Source organism: Elephantulus edwardii, unplaced genomic scaffold (assembly GCF_000299155.1).
Source record: "Elephantulus edwardii isolate Elephantulus edwardi_28Jun2011 unplaced genomic scaffold, EleEdw1.0 scaffold00040, whole genome shotgun sequence".
In the NCBI taxonomy this organism is placed as follows: domain Eukaryota; kingdom Metazoa; phylum Chordata; class Mammalia; order Macroscelidea; family Macroscelididae; genus Elephantulus; species Elephantulus edwardii.
In genome coordinates this window covers 6,062,520-6,085,150 of record NW_006399790.1, presented here as the reverse complement: position 1 = coordinate 6,085,150, position 22,631 = coordinate 6,062,520, and the positions used below count along the sequence as shown (strand labels likewise).

The following is a 22,631-nucleotide window of genomic DNA, read 5'->3' as shown; positions in this document are numbered from 1 at the left end:
ATCTATTATATGTTTATTTGTTATATAAATACAAATATAGATATAAACACTCTGAGACCTCTCCATCTGCTGGCTAACGCCTGATCCAGTGGCATCTCCTCGCCAGGAAACATTAAAAGTTACCATACGGTAACTCTGGGTATAGTGAGAGCAGAGTTTTTTCCCCTCTAATTTTCTATTGAAACCAGGCAAGGTTGTTCTGATAACAAAGGTAGAGTTTGGGCTTCACATACTCACAGTACCAGTAAGGTAATCAGTAAGGAACAAGACCAAGGGTTCCATCAACCCTGTGATTGTAAAATGACCCAACTCTCAGCTCCCACCTGGTGGCAGCATAAGTTACTGCAAAGGACAGGCAAAGGACATTCGCTATTTAGTTTGCAGAGAAATAAAAGCACTATAATAGGCAGTCTTGACTGGAGATGTAATATGAATCATTTTCAAGCTATATCCACATTCAATTACGTATTTGCCTATGGCAACAGGGGTTGGTGTGTCAGAATTAGTGAGACTGGCTCAGGACAGTGCAGGGTTTAGAGCTGCTGTACATAGGGTCGCTATGGGTTGCAGGCGACTCACTGGCACATAACAACAAACAACAAGGTAACTAGTCTCAAACCTTCCCCCTAAAGGTCCCCCTCCTTGCAACCATAATAGCTCTTAATAGCATTGGGCTGCCAACTAAAAGATTGGAAGTTTGAGCCCACCAGTTATTCCTGTAGAGTAAGAGGACAGTCTCCTCCAGTAAAGATTTATAGCCTTGGAAACTTCCTGGAAAACTTATTTTCTGCCTTATAGGTTTGCTAGTCAGAAATAATCTGACACAAGTGGATCTAGGCTTGCATCTGCACACACTCTTCATCTATTTATTAAGATCCCTTGCCTGGTTTCAACGACCATCACTCACGAATCTACAGTCTATCATAGCCCCAACCTCTGTGGAAAGGAGAGGAAACATATTAAGATGGTGCTCAGCCCCATTACACTAGCAAAGATATACTGAACTACCAGAATAGGTAAGAGATGTTCTCGCATAACCATCAAAATCATCACTGGATGGTGGAGGAGGAGTGTTTGTTATACTCTGCCTGATAGAGGAAAGATGTATTTGGGAAAGAGGAGTGTCAAGCATGGCTTTGAGTCTCTCATCCAATATGCCAACCCACTTAAATAAAACTATAGCTTCAGACTGGTAGTGATGATCCACAGATTTCCAAAGCTTATTTATGTAGTTTGTGTAGGATCCACCAAGAGATACCCAATTTTTCTCATTCTGGTCCCTTCAACCTATACTGAAACTCTGACTTCAGAACCCTAACAACTGCAGCCTTTCCTGGGCTCTGGGGATCCCTCTCATCAGCTGTGGAAATTCCTCTTTTCTGCATCCTCCTGATACCCTGAGGGTGTCATGCATTGGCACCTGGTCATTCTGAACAAATGCCTTGATTCCCAAAGTGAAGGGAAATGTTATTGACATTTTAAAAATTCAAAGTATGCCCAGTAGAATCCCAGTACTCATGGCATGACTGCAGAAAACGTGCTTTATATGGGTGAGGAATGATATTAATATTCTCCTCAACCTAGTTAGAAAACACAAAAATACAAATTAAAACAACAGTGAGAGGATATATTTCCACTCAAAAGTTTGACCAAATTTTAAAATGTTGCTATAATAAAGTAATACACCTGTGAGAATGCATATGAGAATATGAATTGGCACAGCTTTATTGGATCATAAATGCAGTCATTTTTATAAAAATTTATAATGGTTCCATTCTTTTAACTTTAATCCAGTTTACACTTTGCTATGTATGTGGCATCCACTTCCTAAACAACATAACTCTGGAAACTCTATGAAGTTTTATAAATGTCAATAGTTATAGAAAGGCTTCAGGCCTTTTGTTCATAGCGTTGCTATGAGTCATGCTCAACTGAGAGCAATCATCAACAACAAAAAAAATGTGTACTTTGTAGGGAGCTCTGGTAGCCTAGTGGGAGATAATTAGCTGCTAATCCAAAGGTATTAAGTCTCTGGCAGTTCAAATCCACCAGGATCTATGTGGAAGAAAGATGGACAGTGTCCTCTTATGCAATTTATAACCTCTGAAAACCTGCAGGAGGATCAGCTATAAATCAGTTTTAACTCTACGCCAGTGAGTTTGAGGTGTCTTTCTTTAAGAAAACATACCCATTAGCCCAAGAATTCATGGTAAATAGTACTAATATCAGTTCTATTAACCTGAGCAACAAGAAACAACTTATGTTTATGTTATGCTATGATTAAGTTAATTATGGAATATATATATTTCAAATTTTTAGGCGGTAGTTAAAAGATGGAGGTAAATCTATAAGGCTATAATGGAAAGATCCTGCATTCACTCATTAAATAACATGGACAAGTAGGAGAATAGTATGTACATTATTTCCTGTTATGTTAAATACTCATAATGGATCTTTATAGTTCATCAATATAAAAAACAATAGGTAACTTAAGTAAACTTTAAAATTATATGCAAAAGAATTTTAATTGTGATTACTTCTCAGGAAAGGCTACATTTTTTATGACTATATTATGGAAGAGGAATTGTGATTTATATGTATTGCTAGAGTTTTTTGGCAAGAAAAATACATGTGGTTTTATATTTAAGTAGAATAAGAAGTACAAGCTGTTTATGTTCCACGACTAACCTAAAGGTTGGTAGTTGAAAAATCCAGCAGTATCATGGAAGAAAGGACTGGCAATCTGTTTCCATAAATCTTATAGTCAAGGAAGCTCAATGGAACAGCTCTGCTTTGGACCACATGGGGTTATTATGTGTTGGAATAGACTTCATGGCAATAGGTTTATTAGAGTTGTTTTGTTTTCTATTTTTTTAATAATTTCTTTTTATTTTTGTATTGGTTTGCATACAAAATTCATATACATTGCGTTTCACATATTCCTTCATTCTCATTGTTTTTCATCCGATCATTCCCATACATTGTGTCTTATAAAATTAATCACCATTGACCTATGCCCATTATTAACCCATCTTTTCAGATCCATACTGGGTCTTTCTTAATTCCTTTGTGGCTTTCTCTACATACCAAACTCTGGAACTCTGTGATTTCTCTTCCTCACCACACTCAGCCCTTCACTGCTCTTCCCTTCCTCTTCGGACATTTATACACATCATACTGTAAGTAATCTTTCTATTTTTATAATTATGGTCTTATGCAGTATTTGCCCTTATAAGACTAAGTTAGTTCACACAGGATAATTCTCTCCAACTTCTCTCATATATAGTATTTTTCAAAATTATCGATCCTGAATGCTGCATAGTATTTCTTTGTGTGAATGCCTTTCATTGGTGGACATTTGGGCTGTTTCCATGTTCTTGCTATTGTGAATAACCCTACCATGAGCATTGGTGTACAAATCTCTGTGTCTCAGTTCTATCTTCCTCCGAGTATATTACTAAGCAGTGAAATATCTGTGTAATACGGAATTTCTATATTCAGCTTTTAGAGGAAACACCAAACTGCTTTCCAGAGTGACTAAACCATTTTACAATCCCACATCAGCAGTGAATGTAAAGAAGTACCAGTTTCTCTACATCCTCACCAACATTTATTGCCTTATGTCCTGTTAATCTTTGCCACTGCTATTGGCATGAGGTGGTATCTCATTGTGGTTTTCATTTGCATCTCTCTTAATGCCAGTGATTTTTGAGCATTTCTTCATTTGTTTGTTTGCCATCTGAATGTCTTCCTCTGTGAAAATCTACCCATATATGTTGCCCATTTTGTAACTGGGTTATCAGTCTTTTTCTTGTGGAGGTCCTGTAGGATTCTGTAAATTTTCATTCTGAGATCTTTGTCTGAAATGACATTGCCAAATGTTCTTTTCCAAGTCAGTAGGTTTTCTTTTCACTCTATTGGAAAAAGTTATTTAACCACACAGGGACTTAATCTTTAGTAGGTCTCATTCATCGATGTATGTGATCCTCTCTTCTAGCTGTATTTGCTAGATTATTTATACCACAGGCTAGGCCTTCTGAACCCTGTCCTATTCTGTGCTATCCTCATAATCTCCAACACACTTGAGCACATTGCTGTGGTCACTGTGTCAGTCCACCTGGTTGGGGGTCTTCCTCTTCTTTGTTGTCCCTCCACCTTCAAGCTGTTCAGACAAATATTGTTCAAGGCTCAACTAATTAACTTACTCATTTAATATAATATTTGTCCATTTAACATTTTTCTCTTGTACAACTTGCTGCTATTGTTGTTAGGTACAGTCTAGCTGACTTATTCATAGCAACGCTATGAACAACAGATATAAACACTACCCTATCCTGTGTCATCTGCACAATCTCCACCATGTTCAAGCTCATAGCTGAAGTCACTGTGTCAATCCATCTCCTTGAGGGTCTTCCTTGCTTCCAGTGACCTTCTCTACCTTTCCTAGCATGATGTCTTTATCCAAGAACTGGCTCCTCCTGACAACATGCCTTAAGTATGTGAAACAATTTCACCATGCTAGTCTCTAAGGAGCACACTGACTGCACTTCTTCAGATTTGTTTATACTTTTGGTAGTCCATCGTATATTCAATACTCTTTTCCAACACTATGATTCAAAAGCATCAAGTCTTCCTTATTTATTGTCTAATTTTCAGATGCATACAAAGTGATTAAAAATACCATGGCTTGCATCAGGCACACCTTAATCTTTAAACTGACATCATTGCTCTTTGGCACTTTGAAAGATCCTTGACACTAGATTTTTCCAATGCAATATCGCTTTGATTTCTTGTCTGCTGCTACCATAGGTGCTGATTGTGGATCTATGTAAAAGGAAATTATCTGCAACTTATTTTCTCCACCTATTATGATGTTGCCTATTGGTCCAGTGGTGAGATTTTTTTTTTGTCTTTTTGATGCTTAATCTATAATTTTGTCTTTTTTATGTTGAGGTGTAATCCATTCTTGTGCAATTCAGTGACATCACTTATATAAATCATGTTGTGTCACCCTCACCAATAACCATTGCCAAAGTTTCCATTGCCATGAACTCACGTGACCCTTGTTAACTTAAAAGTGGAGTGAGGACTTATAGTCTCCCCATGAACTCAGTAGATGAATGAATGCTTGTAGTATCTATTATAAGCCATTACAACCAAAACCAATCCCACTATCTTTTGATTTATGGCAACTCTATCAGCTTCCAAGACTGTAAATCTTTATGGGAGGAGACTGCTTGTCTTCCTCTCACAGAGTATTTGGTGGATTTGAACCTCTGACTTTTCAGTTAGCAGCCTAACACATTCACAATATACCACTCACTCTCACTTATTGCTGTCCAGTAGGAGCTGACCCATAACTGATACTCTTGGAGATTTCTGAGGCTGTAAATCACACAAGAATATTTCCCGTCTGTTTCTCGTGAAACTGCCTGTGGATCCAAACCACCAGAGAAACCTTGCCTTTGAGGTAGCAGGGTAACTCCCTATGAACTATGCCACCAGAGTTTCCTATATCCCATTGTTGTTGTTGTGTACCATTGAGTTGGAACTGAACCATAGCTGACCCTCTGGCGGGTTTTCAGAGGCAGTTCAACGCTCGGGAGGAGATGGCTCGTCTTCCTGCAGAGTAGCTGGCAGATTTGAACCATGTGCCTTCAGAATTGCAGTGCAGCTTCTTGCCACTAGACCACCAGAGTTCCCTATATCCCACTAGGGCTTCTCAAGCCTTTATATGATAGGTGCTAAATAAAGAACAACTAGGATACTATTTATGACAACAAACCTCTTTGTATGTGTGAATGTTTGAAAAGGCCGATTGTCCTTGCTGTTCACCAATTTTCCTAGTGCCTACTGTGTGAGCATTGTTTTCACATGCAGCATAACAGCAATTTCCTAAAGGACCTTATAAATATCAGCAGGGAAGGTTCACCCTTCTTCACTCAATAACTTTGGCAGCAACCTCTATCATCTCAACAGGCCGAGCGAGAATTTTCTTTTTCCTATTGGTGCTTGGTCCAGATTTTAATTTGTGAATCTCTGCTGCCTGCTACCTATTCATTTCTAAGTGGCAAACATGGTCAGGCTGACTGCTGTCAGTTAGGCACACTGATAAATTCATATTTTCTATTGGGATAGATATAGATAAAAGCCAGAGAAAGAATGGTACATTATTTTCTTTCTTTTCTTATCAAAATCTGCCAAGAAACATTTTCTATCTCCATGATAGGCTGAATCATTGTTCCACAAAAATGCCCTTGACTTTATTTCTGTAATCTTTCTCTTTGTTACATTATATGGCCAGAGAGAATTTTCAGCTATAATTAAGGTTAGGGAAAGCAAACAGGTACATTATGCCAGATAATCTACCTATTCTATTACATGATCTCTTAGAAGCAGAGAACTTTCTCAGGCCGAAACAAGACTAAGATGAAACAGGATAGGGGAGGGAGAATGAGGGAGTTAGAGGTTTCAAGTGTGAGGAATGTTCAATGTGCTATTGCTTACTCAAGATGTAGGAGCTGAAGTGCGAGGATGGGAGAGAGGATTCTCGGGACTAAGGAGGTTCCGGGTGACAGCCAGTAACAAAACAGGCGCTAGTCTTAGAAATCCAAAGAAGCACAGTCCTCCAGACAACTGGATGCCAGGAACAATGTGAATGAGTTTAGAAGGAAATTCTTTCCAGAGTACCTAGATAAGAGCTCAGCCAGCCTTTATTTGGACTAGGACAAGAAACTAAGAAGATTTGCCTGGATTCTAACCTACAACACCACAATTCAAAGGCATCAGTTCTTCAGCGTTCTTACTGTCTGTAAAAAGAGCAAGGGTCGCATGGAGAGCATGATAGCTGAGTTTTATCAACCTCACAGGGGCAAACTGTCTGTTCACAGCATCAGTAACACAAAACAAATTCCCAGGAGCTCAGACATGTTCCCCCATGCTCCCATTCCTCTTTCCACTGTTTTAAACACCGATCTTACTGCTTTGCTGTGATAGCTCACAGACCACACAGTCATATTGAGGAAGTCAAAAGGTTATAATCCAGATTAATAACAGAATACTGTTAAGATAGCTCCCAAAATGTGCACACAGGCACCTCAGCCTTGAGGTTCATGGCTCTAAGTGTTCCCAAAATCTCAATCCTGCCAGTATTGGCTTTCCCCCCAATAGTCCAACAAAATGCTCAGTCCTGCCAACATTGGCTTCCCCCTCAATTGTCCAACAAAGTTCTCAGTCTTGCCAATATTGTCTCTTTCTCCCCTAAAGTCACATCTCACTTCAGTTCTCCAGTTCAGTCATGGTTGCTTCTGTCTCAAAGTGTGTCCTACATTTCACCGAGTTGGGGAGGTCGCTTTCCTCTTCTGTTAGGGGAATACTCTGTCTCTGCAGCTAGAGCTTATTGGTGAGACTACCCAATCATCTTGTAAATTGTTGAGATTTCCAATCCCCTTGTGGAATGGTAGTCAAGCCCTTTGTGGTTAGGCCAACACAATCCATTCCCATAATCCTGCCATATCCATAGTTCAGCTATCCATGCTAACAAAACATATTGAAAGGCAAATTCCATACTGTCAACTCTCACATGCATATGGAGCAATTAAAAATACAGGGCTTGGGGATGATGCACCTTAGTTGCTAATATAACATCCTTGCTCCCAAGCACTTTAAAGAGGCATCCCTCAGCAGCAGACTTGCCCATTCTAACGTTCAAAAATTTAACATTTAAAAATTTTTTTGTTGGTACAAAATTTTGAATATATATACCGTGAAAAATTAAAAGAACAAACAAATCTGTCTTGGAGGAAGGACAACTAGAATAGCTCTTAGAAGCAAGAATGGTAAGATGTTGTTTTTCATTCTTTGGATATATTGTCAGGAGAAAATCCCTGGAGAAAGGCATCATTCTTGAAAAAGTAGAGGGTCAGTGAAAAAGAGGAAGGGGGATGAATTGACACAGTGACTGCAATAATATGTGTAAGCACAGCAGAGACTGTGAGGATAGCACAGGGTCAAGCAGTTTCTTTTTGTTGTACATAAGGGTTGATATGAGTCAGAGTCAACTTGATGGCACCAAACAGCTCCAACCTACAGAAATGTGATGTAACAGTGTGTGTTGTGGTGAGGAGAGACATTTATGGCAAATTATTGTTAAAGAGATAGTGATGATGATGATGATGAAGTAGAAAGAGAAAGAAAGAAACTCCTACAACAAAAGAACTCCAGGCTTTGTGGGAATTCAGCCTTTGGAGACAATTGTTACACTGTGGTTTTCTTCCTCCTATCTGACTTAGGAGAGACTCTTTTGTTTTTGTTCCAGTTACTAAGCTGATTAACTCAGGAACTTCTCTCAAATAAGCCCCTTAGTTAAAACCTCCTCTCTTTCTAATATTATCTGCTTTGAAAACCTCTTCTCTAACATTAAGGTGATATTTGAAGAACTAGTAGGCAGATTCTGTGCCAGATCAGGAAATACCATGCAATTTGAAAACAACAACAACCCTACTGAGACTGTGATGTATGTGCTCAGAGGCAGATGGACAGGTCCATCACTGTCCAAGGAGAACAATTTCAAGTGAGGAGCTGTGACACAGCAGGGAATGAGACAAGCACAGAGTAGGTTTAGTTAGTTATGAGCTAGAGGTACCAAGTCAGGGGGAAGGCAGATGAATCTGGGCCATCTGCTTTAGTGGGAGCAAGTGCTGCCTACAGAGGAGGAGGCAATGAAGAGTGGGTCAGTTTAGCAGGTCAAGATCTTAAGTTAGGGGGGGAAAAAGATCTTAAGTTAGATAGGAGGGTTCACTGGGGGAGACCCAGGATAAGGGTATTATTATCCAGCTCTCTGATGCATAGCGAGTAATTACAAGAACGTGGCCTAGGTCAGGTGCACCTTAGTCTCCAGACTTAGATTGTTGCTCTTGAGCTCTCTGAAGAAGTCCCTGACAGCGGGTTTTCCTAATGTAACTCGTCTTTTGATTCCCTGACTGCTGGTGCGAAAACTATTGATAGTGGAACCAAGTGGTAAGGGAACCAAGGTATAGATTTAATCTATGCTCCAGCCTAATTTCTATTCCGGGTCTAGTCTCTCAACTCTGAACAACCTTCTGAGGGTGTGTCCTCTGGTCATCATTCCCATAGTCTCATGTCACTCAATATGTAGCCAAAATTACAATTAAGTCACACTGAAAGACTTGGAGCTTCAGAGTATTTACACTTGGCTGACCTCAACTGGATTTTCCGATATCCACACTCCTATTTTTCACTTCTCTGTAAGCCTGAGAATGTAGTTTATAGGATTTGCTTCTAGACTCTAAAGCAGGAGCTCTGATGGCCTAATCCTTAGGGAGTTGCACAGCTAATCTAAAGGAGGCTGATTCAACTCCATCAGCTGCTCTGCAGGAGAAAGGTAATCTCCTCCTACGTGATTTACTGCCTTTTCCTCTTGCACACTGACTCTATAGGCCTGAGAGCAGGAACTGGGTTTTGTGGTTTTGTTTATCCTAGCATTTCCAGTAATAATCCAAGTCTTGTGAGGAGCAGATGACTCAATATTTGAGGAATAAATGAGTCAATGTGCAAGAGGTCTACTTTATTAGAACAAAGTTTCTCCATATTTTAAAATAATTTAGTGGCAAGAAGCTGCACTGTAATCCTTAAAACACATTGTTTGAGGCCATCAGCTGCTTCATGGGAGAAAGATGGGCAATCTCCTGCTATGTGATGTACTGCTTCTGAAAACCCACCGGAGGGTCAGCTATGGGTCAGTTTCGACTCTAGAGTACATAACAAGTATATCTAGGTATGTAACACTTAATTTTACAGAACAGATTACAAATGGTAAGGGAACTGAAGAATTTATCATATTGTGTTTTTCTCCCTCTTCCTCTTTGCCCTCGTGTAGAAGGGAAGCACAAAGATGTGTTGCTTCCCGTGCCATCCTGCTATCACAACACTCATCTTACTCCAGATACTGATTGCTGGCTCCTCAGATAGAGTGAAGACTCTTCCTTAGACTTCCCTGAGGCAGGAGTTGCTGGATGTGGTCCTGAAACATGCAGGGGCTATTGCGAGCCCTATTTTCATTTTGTAGCGTGGAGAATGACTTGTTTCCGACCAGGTGGAACTCCAGGTACTTTTTCTTGCACCCGATTTTTTTGACCTTTAACTGACTACTGGTGAGACCTGGGGTCCCTCCCATTGCTGCCTTGATGTCAACACCCTCATGTAAAACTGTGATTTCTCTGAATTCCATGAGGGTAACTAAGGATTTGCTAGCACTGATCAAGCAAGGGGGTTACTTTGTGTGAAGTCTGGGAGTCACATTCTAGAAGACCCCACATTCTTCACCTAAATTCACAGATTTCATCCCTAAAAGCCAGTTTGCTCTATACTTGTCCACTATTATCCAATACGACACAGGGACTCCACAGAAGCAATGTAATCCGAGTAAAGAAGGGGTCGCGTAGAGGGTACAGGGCTGTGTAGGAGGGGGATGGGGGGGCGCGGGACTGCGTGGGGGGCGGGACCGCGTAGGGGAATTAATAATACCTTTGAGCTGCGATGTTAGAGAAGGGCATTTAACATGTCTTGGAGAGGGTGCAGCTGGAGTGCTCTTTGGAGGCAAAGATCATGAGGCTTTGCCTCACATACTTCAGGCATGTTGCTAGGGGGGGCTATTCCTTTCAGAGGAACATGATGCTTGGAAGGGTGGAGGGTTGATGAAGGTGAGGAAGACCCTCAATCAAGTGGATTGACATAGTGCCTGCCGCAATAGGCTCTAATGTGTTAGGATGTGTGAGGATGGCACAGGATAGGACAGGGCTCAGATCTATTGTTCATAGGGTCACGATAGGTCGTACTCGACTCGATGGCACCTAACAACAACATGACATATATGGGAGATATTTTTGCTCAAAATGTGCCATTCCTTTCTGATACTGACAGATACACTTATGTGCTTTTTCTATGCATAAGTGGTCATTCTCATGGAATATTTACAATTATTTTATAATCGCAAACCAGCGAATATGATTTAATAATTACTTTGATAAGAACTCTGGTGGCTTGATCAGTATGTTTGCTGCTAACCAAAAGGTCACGTCTGTCTAGTGTTTTGTATCCTCCAGTGGCTTTGTGGGTGAAAGCTGGGCAATCTCGTTTTGCTAAGATTTATAGCCTTAGAGACAAAATGTAGGGTTTGTGTGAGTCGGAATTGAAATAAATGATAGTGAGTGGTTGCATTACTTTGCCAAATAATTCATGTGACAGCCATCCTTACTCCATCTCATATTTCTATCATGCAAACATCATACCTTATTTTCACTTTTGCGCTGATACTGCCTCATGTTCTGATAGTCATGTATTTAATCTATGCCTCCTTGCTTAACTGCTCCGTTTCAATATCACCAAGTCATCAAGGATTAGACTTGGGGATGAGTTGAAATTTTTGCAAGTATGGAATTGGTTTAAGAATGAGTAAGTACTAATACCATCTTGCAGCTTATATATAGGTGTTACAGCCACTTTAAGATTTTTTCCCCCCACTAAATTTTCATTAAAAAAAAAACTGATCTGTGTTTCACATACTACTGCTTTGCAATTAGGGGTAAATGTTAGCATTGCCTTTATCATTAATTTCTAGGTCTGAACCCAGGCACAAAATAATTGGGGAAGAAACATAGACTTCAAACAGTTTTCAACTAATAACACTACAGTGAATGCTTAAAAGATTATGTCTGAAATTTTAAGACTCAGCCCTAAGCATGGAATAATGCTGACACAAGTCTAAAAGACTTGTAGCAATATTCATAGTTTACTGAGCTTTAACAGTTTCTTAGAGATCACAGATATATTTTAAGGCTAGTTTACAAGTTTCTTGTAAGGACATTATGCACAAAAATGCCTAGCAAAATTGATGCCTCTTTTTATGTTTAGTCTTTGGTCTCTGGTAAACTTTTTAGTACCAGTATACTGGTCAACATTAAGGCCAATAAGAAAATTCAGATGCTGAATAAATTCAGTGATAAAATATTTCTATTTTCTACTAATCACTACAGTAGTACAGACCACTGGCATGGAATTAGTAATACTGCTGCCCATGTAGATGAACAATCCAATAATGATACCTGCACTACAATAATATGATGTAGGATAAGAGTTCAAGACAGAAAGTCATGCAAATTCTTAATTGTTAGGACAATCTTGTTCTTCCCCAGTATCATTCAATATAATCCTAATCCTACAGAAAGTTGCACATAGGTATCTTAAACTATTATATAAGATCATCAATGTAAATTATAAATAGAATTTGGTTTATAGTGAATTTTTTTGTTTTTAGCTTTAAAAATTGTTTATGCTTCTTAAATACACAAGAAAGAACTAAAGATATTCAGAGAAGTAATTACTAAAGGAAATTGTGTAGTTGTGTTGCTTAAATATTCATATATTATTACTAAGAGAATTACGTGTGTAACATTCTTAGAGTTCGAATAATATTGATTCAAGGTTCAAAATGAACATAAATGAGTAAAAATAATATGTATTTAGCCGGAGAGAATTTATCTTTCCCATCATTACTTAATCTCCATGAATTTGATATTTGAATGCAGTGTTAAAAGAAGACACACTAAAATGGTTGAGAAATCACTTTGATAAATAACTGATATAAAAATATAGTCTTTGTTTTACTTCCACTCCTCACCATGTTATATGTCTCACATTTTAATGATATAGTTCAAGCTCAATAATTTGAAGAAGTTCAAACTTGTGATACACATTAAATCTCATCATAAAACAAAATAGTAGAGAAATTAAAAATTTAAATGGTATCTATTTTTACACATTCTAAAGGCTTTTAATTTTGAATTAGAAAGAACTGTGAAGGGTCTGAGATTTTACTTCCTTGCAAATTAACAAGTAAGCCTGTCACAGTTTCATGGATGCTGGCAGGAAACATGAGTTCTTAGGTAAGAGACAAAGAACTTTTATTACTCACAGCGACACCAATAGCCAAAGAATTAACAGGTGTTTTACATCAGTTTTCTAAGCGCCAATTTCACAAGGTGATATGCAGGCTAGATGACACCAGCACACTAAGTGAGTGGGTTGCATTACAGGAGAAGAACCTTGAAGTAATCCTGTATAAAACAGAGCTCTTGGTGGTTTAGTGGTAAGGGTGCTGCTGTCAACAACAACAACCAAAAAACCCAAAACATTCAGTTAGAATGCACAAGTTGCTCTGTGGGAGAAGGATGGGCAATCTCCTCTCAAGTGATTTACTGCCTCAGAAAACCCACTGGAGGGGTAGCTATGAGTAAGTTCCAATTTGACGGTACATAACAACTATATTGTACAATGGGCAGGAAGCATGTTTGCCCTTGTCCTTGAGAAAACATGGGCTATTATTACACAAACTTCCTGGAAAAGACCACCTATTGCTATAGAGTCAATTCTGATTGGTGGTGATACGTGTTACTGAGAGTAAATCTGCTTCACTGGAGATTATTGCCTGTAATAACTCTAGAAGAAGATTTCTAGGCCTTTCTTCCATGTCACTGTTTTTATGCATAGTGCTTTTATAGATGCAGTTTCACTGGTCTGGTGTCCAAACACAGGTCCAGCTCCCCAGAATACAAGGGTGTCCCTGTGAGTAGTGTGTTTCAGTCTTGAATTGACATTTCTGGGCTGGGCTGGGTAGATTTGAACTACCAACCTTTCAGTTGTTGCTGTTGTTCTTCTGTACCTTTGAGTCAGAACGGACCCATAGCTGACCCTCCCGTAGGTTTTCAGAGGTAGTTAATCCCACAGGAGGAGATTTCCCATCCTCTCCTGGAGCAGCTGGTGGATGTGAACTGCATGCCTTTGGGATTGCAACGCAACTTCTTACCACTCGGCCACCAGAGCTCATCAAATAATATGTGCTACCTTGGGACCACCTAGATATACCTTTGTCTGGAACAACATATGCTTAAAAGACCCATAGAGAAATTTCTTCTAATAGCTACTACATATTCTATTCCATGATTAATGTCATTTTATCATTTATCTCTTAAACCTAAATGTTAGAGAAGTAATATCAATGGCTTTATTGGGTGAACTGAAGGAAACATTTCAAAGCCACAGTGTCTCATCTAAAACATTTTCTTAACACTGTATGAATATTAAATATTTGGAAGGAAAGAAACAAAAGGCATCAGTTAAAATGCAGATAAAGAAACTAATTTCTGGTATCACATATTTTACTGACATGTTCCTCACAAATGTACTCACTGTTGTAAAACTTACTCCAAGTGAGTTTCTTCAGCAGAAAATGAAAGTTTAAGCAAAAGGAAATATGGTCCCTTCTTTTTCCATTTTGTTTGTGAAATCATAATATTCTGTGGAAATATGCATGTATATGTGTACACAAATTGAATTAAATGATGAGATGACAGATGAGGAATGAAATAAAGGATTGGTGAAAATCTTCTATCCTCCTCCCTTTTATACAAACTTATGCTTAGTTGTGGTAACTAGATGTTTTTGATTATTTTAACCCCAAAGTATTAGGCTTGTCAGTGTCACAAAAATAAGCATTTGTTGTCTTCTGTACTGAAATATTTTACATTTTCCAGCATTCTATGAATAAGGAATTAATGAAATAGAATACATAATCTCTACCAATGTTCTAATGAGAGTAGTTTCTGATACAGCGTGAGTTTTGAAACAATGAGTATGTAAAATTAGATGTATAGATGAAAAGTCTGTGGAAACCTCCTTACAAAAGCATGAGACGTCATCCCTGTTTCAGAATTCAAAGGAAATTACTTCCAATCTTGAACCCACTAGTGACTTGAACAAATCAAATCTCTAGTCAAGGAGGATGGGGTGCTTTTTGGAGCAGAGAGTCTTCAAATCAACTCTGATCACAGGTATGCACAAATCTTCTAAAAAGCTTCTGGTTATGATATCACTTATCAGAATGTGTAGAAGCTATGTTTTAAAACCAAATATAGTCATATTAAAACTGCCTATAAAATAGTCCAAAACATATCATCCCTGCCTCTAAAAATTCATGAGCGCATAAAAATAAAAATAGTGAATGTGCCATGTTAAGTTGAAGCTCCCGTATGATTAATTTCCATTTTGTGCTTCAAGTTTATAAATATGCCAATAATTACTGCACCGGATTAAGGGCAGTCTCTCATGTGAACTGACCAGGGTGGCAAGAATGCAGAAGTTCACATTTGAAAAATACGAATTTAAATTTCCCCTTAACACTGACATAAAAACAGGCAGCGACTAGAGTTGCATCAATCCTTCCTAACTGTCTCAAAAAATATGTGCACTGTTACAATAAAAACAGTTCACCAGCTGTTTATGTAAAAATTATTTGACGAAAAACAAGCATGGCCATATGGCACTCTAGCTCTGCAGGGGGAACATGAAGAATAATTTTGTAGGCTGTAGTACATAATGGTCATGCTAAGTAGGGTGTCAACTATTGTAAGCATATTACATTAATAGTTAATCTGTCCTTTTATCCTCTAAGTACTTACATTTCTTAACAGCTTGTAGTTTGGAAACAAGCTAACAACTCACTGATTAAGAATTTAAATTTTAGGAATGACAAAATATTTGATGTCATGTGAACATAGACAATATTCAGTCCCTAATTAAAGATATTGGTTAAATAATGCATTAATTGGACAATATCAGCACAACAGGGCAGCTGGTTCTCATTTTTAGCTAGAAATTCCCAAGATTACGAATATGTTGAAGCTACTACACCATTTACTGAGATGAAAAAAAAAATTAATTAGATGGGCCATTTATTGAAAGATCCAAATGAACACACACAGTTGTATTCATAAAATGTTAGAATTGTACTTTACTCACCTTTATATTCTTAGCAATATCTCTGGCTGTGTATTGCACATAGTAAGTACACAATAAACATTTGCTGAATTGAATAAATACCCTTAGAAAAATGAAATGAATTAGAAATACCACTGGCAGACTCTCAAGTCCTAATGTTTATTTAGAACTTGTGAACTACATCAGGGACTAACCCTAATCCATCACACAAAAGACATGCTTGAAGGTGTTTATTAGATGATGACATTTCAATATTTAACTTTAACATTACTTTTCCTTTTTGAGTTGTACATGTATCAGAAATTAGAATAACAATGAAAGGATAAAAATAACCCAAAAAAGAAATTGAATGTCCTAGCTTTCATTCTGCAAAGTGGAGCTCTTGCTTTAAAACCCTCTAAAAGAAGATGGAAACCAAAATGGTGAAGAAGGCCAGGTTAGAGAGCAGTTACTGTATTCACGTGTTTTGGCTGATATGCTGACAAAAAGATCCTCATTGACACATGGCTCTGTCATTAATAACTTCAAAATGTCAACTATGTGTCATGGTGACATTAATAACTGAGAGAGAAATCACAGCAGAGATAGTACTGTGAAAAAATGTTGCAGACACACCACCTATTTCTAAAATGTTTATTCTCTATTGTTTTCATGGTTCATTTGATACATGACTGCCTAGTTAAAATTCATGATCGATGTGGTTTTGCCCCCACACTGATTCCAACATAAAGATCTGAATCATGCATTTCTGATATTTAGAAATCCACATTAAAAATTTCATATTGCAACGGCTTCCTTGTTTACAAATGATAAACACAATTTGTGTGAAGTTGATTATGTCTCAAGGGATAATGAAAGAAGGCTACAAACGCCAGGTGCAGATGCATAGCTAGTATTGATTAATGAAATATAACAGTCATAATCAACAAGGGTATATTATAAAAGTAACTTGGGGGTGAAAAAAAGTCCCTATAAATTGACATGAGCGCTCATGGCTTGATATTTGAATCAAGAGACAAATACTAGAATCACAGAAGTATTAATACTTCTATCAATGAGAAAAGCAATAAAGCAAAGGTCACAAGATTTGACGGTAATGTAAATCATAACATTATTATTCCTCTATGATATTCATGCTTAAGAAACATTAAACTATTTTCCTTTGCTTTTCTTCCACATTTAGACAAAAATCTATCAAGATTACTTTGCTGGTATATATGCATTTGTAAATTGAGTTTTACTATGACACATGACTAGAGTTAACTGATGTATGATTTCTATACAAGTGACAATGAAAAATAGTATTTTTAATCTAGGCAATTATATGTCTAGGAAAACGTGTGTGTGTGTGTGTGTGTGTTGTTGTTGTTGTTATGTGCCATTGAATTGGAACCAACCCTTAGCTGACCCTCCATTGGGTTTTCAGAAGTAGTAAATTACATGGGAAGAGACTGTCTTTCTCTCATGGAGCAACTGGTGGACCTTTGAGTTGGTAGTGCAACTTCTTACCACTAGGCCACCAGAGCTCCCATACATACACACACTTAAATTAAAAAAAAAATAAATAAATTGTACCAGAACAAATTTCTGTTTTAAAAATATTTTACATAGAAGCTTTGGTGGGCTGCTAACCAAAAGAAAGGTCAGCAGTGTGAATCCATCAGTTTCCCCATCTGAGAACAAAGAAGCCATCATAAAGATTTATAACTTTGGAAATCTGATGAAAGGTGGCAATGTGTCACAAATGACGTGAGATATACATATATCTCATTAAAGTTTCAAGGGAACGCACAAAATTTGAGTAGGAAACACTATGAATATTGACAGATATGCTAACCCAAAATGGCACTGAATGGGCAGAATGTGGTAATATGTGATGGGAAACTGGGGAATTCCTGTACTAAAATGCTAATTGGTAAACTATAATTAGCTGGCGCTAAGCAGTAAGAAGAGATGTGGAAAGCCTTGATATTTCTTAATCTATGAATGCATATTTTAACTTTTCATTATATATATTATTCAAGTTTTAAAACTAAACGTTCTCATTTTTTAAAGTAAGAGATTGCCCAAGAAAGAAATAAAAATCACTCACAATTCCTCACCCATTAATAGTCTCTCTACATTTTTTAATATTTACTCATAATAGGTATTTTGTAATATTTGTAGCAGATTGTTGCCCTATTTTTATTTTTACTTTGTTGATGTATTTCTTGTATAGAGCTCTTATTTTTTTTTATGGAGAGTTCTTGAAGGAGAAGAAGAATCTCAAGATGGATTGGAATAAACCCAGTGATTGGAATAAACACAGTGATTGGAATAATGGCAGAGACCGTAAAAAACAATCACGCAGGGCTTAGTTGTTATACATAGGATTGCCATGAGTTACAGTTGACTTGGTGCACCAATAAAAATAACAAAATGACGTGATAAATTGCATTTGGAATCATATTACAAAATTTACTCTTATTCTCAAATATTCTTTTAATACTCTTCCAATGCTATTTAATTTAATTTGTTAAAAAAGAAAATCACTTAAATTTAAAATCCATGTATCAGGTAAAGGTCATAAACAAGTGGTCTACAGGCTAGCTTTTCCAGTAATTTTTTTTAAAAAAAATCTTATTTAGAAAATTGTTGTATGGAGGTGCTCATACTTTTATTATTAAAAGATAATGTACAACTGTTTTGGTGGCGCAGTTGTTAAAGCATCCAACAACTAAACTTGAAGCCAGGGGTTCAAATTCACTATCCACTTCCCAGGACAAAGATGTGGCACTGTGCTCTTGTAAAGATTTCTAGTTTTGGAAACTCTATGGGACAGTCCTACTCTGTCCTACGGGGTTGTTAAGAGTCAGCATTGACTTGATGACAGTAGATTTGGTTGGATTTTGGTATATAAAAATAGAAAAGTGAGCAAATCATAATCGTACTTATAGCCTCATGAATTTTAAGAAACTGAACAATCCACCCCTATACCCATCATCTAGATCAAGAAAGAACCACAATACAGACATTACTATAAAGAAAATGAAATTAAAAATGTTGCAAACATACCATGTATTTGTAAATCTCAAAGTTCCCCAAAAGGTTCCTTCCAGTTACTATACTCTCTCTCAAAATTAACTTTTATCCTAACTTTGAAGAGATAAATTTGCATGTTTTTCAGTATTAATACATTCTCCATAGTGAAATATATATTGTCTTTTGCCCATTTTTTTCCTATTGGGTTGTATTTTTCTTATTATTTTATGTTTATTGTTGTTGTTAAGTGCTGTCAAGATGAGTATGACTCGTGGTGACCCTATGAACAACTCATTAGAACCCTCTCCTATCCTGTGCCATCTGCACAATCTCTGACATACTCTAACCAATTGCTGCTGTCGCTGTGTCAGTCCATCTGGTTGAGAGTCTTCCTCTTTTTTGCCAACTGTCCACCAAGTATGATGTCCATTTCCAAGGAATAACTTATCCTAGCAATATACTCAAAGTATGTGAGATGAAGCCTTATCATCTTTGCCTCCAAGGAGCACTCTGGCTTCACCTTCTCCAAGATCTTTTGGCCATTGATGGGATATTCAGTACTATTCTCGAACAGCACAGTTCGAAGGCATCAATTATTCTTCTATCATCCTTATTCATTATCTGACTCTCAGATGCAAAGCAAGTGATTCATTGCCTTAGAAGAGTCCTCTGGCAACTAAGAAGTTGCACAGCAATCTCAAAAGCATGCTATTTGAATTCACCAGCTGCTCCACAGAAGGATGGACAATCTTCTATGTGATATACTGCCTCTGAAAACCCACTGGAGAGTCAACTATGTCCTGACTTGATGGCACACAACAACAATGTATATTGGATATAAAAACTTTGTTGAAAGCTTACTTTGCATGTTTGTTTTCTCACTTTGTGGTTTGACCATTCTCTTGTGTATTCTGAAACAAAAAGAATGTCAATGTTAATATGAAATATAAATATAATAAAAAATATAAATATTTTTTATGCATCATTATTATTTTATATACTTTTTTATTATTTACTGTTGTTTGGGGGGTTTTTGTGTCCTGCTTAAGTAATCACTGCTAATTCTACAGTCATGAAGATGTTCTATTACATTTTCTTCTGAACATTATTGTTTTAATTTTCACATTTAAGTATGCAGTTCATCTAAAACTGATATTTTTCTATCACGTGAGCTATAAATAAAAGTTGATTTTTTTCCTTTCATAAATCATATGTGATTGGTCCAAGAACATTTATGCTTTTAAAAAGAGACTATTCATGGCTCATATTCATGGTCCACCAGCTGGATTCTCTGTGTGAGAAAGATGGCCAATTTCTTCCTGTGTGATTTACTGCCTCTGAAAACCCACTGGAGGCCCAGGCATGGGTCAGTTACACCTAGACAAGTACACAACACCAACACATATATTGAAAGGTTGGGGGGGGTTTAAACATCATTATACTGACAGTGGAAAATTGAAACACATGTTTTCAGAGAAAGGAGCACCTTGTGGACTTCCAGAATCAGCCAGCAATGAGGAAAGGGCCTCATGGGCCACTCTTAGTCCACGCAACCTCCAGCAACCCCATGTGTTCTCCCTACAAAAACCCATGCATTCTGTTCACCCACAGCAGTGAAAAGAGAGAAAGGGAAGAGTCCTGTGGGCCTCAGCTTGGTGTTTAAGGTGCCTAAGCCAGAGAGAAGGGATCAGGCTATGGGGTGACTGGACCAGCCAGAAGAAAGAAAAGTTCCTCTTGGGCACTTGGGTACACTATGAGCATCAATCACCTACTTGGGGAGAATAGGGGCCCAGGTAGCATTCCTGGATCTTTCCTAACTACCCAGGGACTTTCCCTGCTCTTCGGGAAACAACTCTTCCCATCCAGATGCAGGAGAGGACACAGGTACTTCTTAGCACCAAGACTTGGGAAGAAAAGTGCTCTGGGCAGCATTCTTGGGACGCTGCTAGCTTCCCAGGGCTTTGTTAGCCCTGGGAGGAAACAAGCCCTCCAATCCAGCCCACAGGTAGAAGCAGCCAACTTTGCCTAATCCTAGGAGAAACTGCCACCTCCTATCAAACTAACGGACAGGACAGAGAAGTAGACTCATCATAGCTGGACAAAGAGGCCCCATCTTCCTGGACATCTAAGGGCAAGCTGATAAGAAGTGTGCGACAGCAAATGAGGAACAGATCATTCACAGGTTACCAACAGGGAAGATTGTCGCTGGGAAACGGAATCACTTAGTCTCTGCAACTCTACCAATAGCATCATAAAGACAAGAAACTGACAATTACCTACATAGACACAATAGAAACTGCCTCACATATATCAAGAACAACTTCATATAATGTCAAGGAAGCAGAAGGGAGGATCAAACAATATGAAAATAACACAAACCTTTCCCTAAAAACGTGACCAAACTGAAAACTGAATGAAGGCCCCGGATACAGGAAAGTAGAAGAAATATAGCAAGAACTGGTACTGAAGAAGCTACACATGATGGGACAAAAGAGTTAAAACCATAAATAAAGAGGTTAAAGAATTTTAAAAATTGTCACAAGATAGAGAGGGCACAACTAACACAGCTCAAGAAAAAAAAGAAAAGCATGAACATTCGTCAAGACTAATACTACAGAACTTCACAACATGTTGGAGGCACATATAAAGAAGAATAGAAGGGATGGAACAAAGAATTGGTGAAACATAAGACATGAACCACCATGAGAACTTACAAGAAGAAAAGACAGAGGAAAATGAATAAAACACTAGAATCATGTGGTATGACATTAAAAAGAATCAAACCCAACAAAACAGCAGACACGTGATTGGTATTCCAGAACAGGAAGAGGAAAAAAGCATTGAGAAAAGTGTGAGATACTAGAAGAAAACTTCCAAAATATAGTGAAAACTGAAATTGGATCCACACCTTACACTATACACAAAAATCAATTCAAAGGTGATCAGAAAACTAGAGCTAAAACCAAAACTATAAATATTATAAAAGACAAAACAAGAACGAATTTAGAAGCCCTTGCTTATGGCATAAATGGGCTTGCAAACACCTTAAAATGTGCAACCAGGAGAGGATAAAATTCACAAATGGGAATTTCTTAAAAATCAAGCACTTGTATGCATCAAAAATTCCTCAAATAGGGTAAAAAAAAAAACCCACAGAGTGAGAAAAAACATTTAGCAACAACATTTCAGACAAGAGTCTCATAACTAAAGTTCAAAAAATACTACAGGGCCTCCAAAAGAAAAACACTGATAACCCAATCACAAATTGTGGCAAAAGATATGAAAAGTGTCTTCCACAGTGGTAGTACCATATTACAATTCAATTAACAGTGTATGAGAGTTGCCACCTTTCCATATCCTCTCCAACATTTATTGCTTTCTGCCCTGCTAAACTTTGCCACTGATACTGGTGTTAGATGGTATCTCACTGTGGTTTTGATTTGCATCTCTCTTATTGCTATTGATTTTGAGCATTTCTTCATGTGTTTGTTGGCCACCCAAATGTCTTCATCTGTGAAAAGTCTTTCTATGTTTTCTGCCCATTTTTAACTGGGCTGTCAGTCTTGTTCTTCTGTAGGTCTAGGAGTATTCTATAAACATTTGTTATGAGACCCTTACCTGAGATGCTTTTGCCTAATGTTTGTTCCCCGTTGGTAGGCATTCTTTTCACCCTGTTGGAAAAAGTTTTTGATGAGCATACATGTAAGCAAACACCATATGACCCAAATATTCCACTACCAGGAATATTGTTGTTGTTG

At 37.8% G+C, this 22,631-nt stretch overlaps 1 pseudogene; it reads right to left on the bottom strand.

The window, feature by feature from the left end:
• LOC102864423 overlaps positions 1–22,631 on the bottom strand; it is a 49,019-nt pseudogene that overhangs the window by 4,493 nt on the left and 21,895 nt on the right.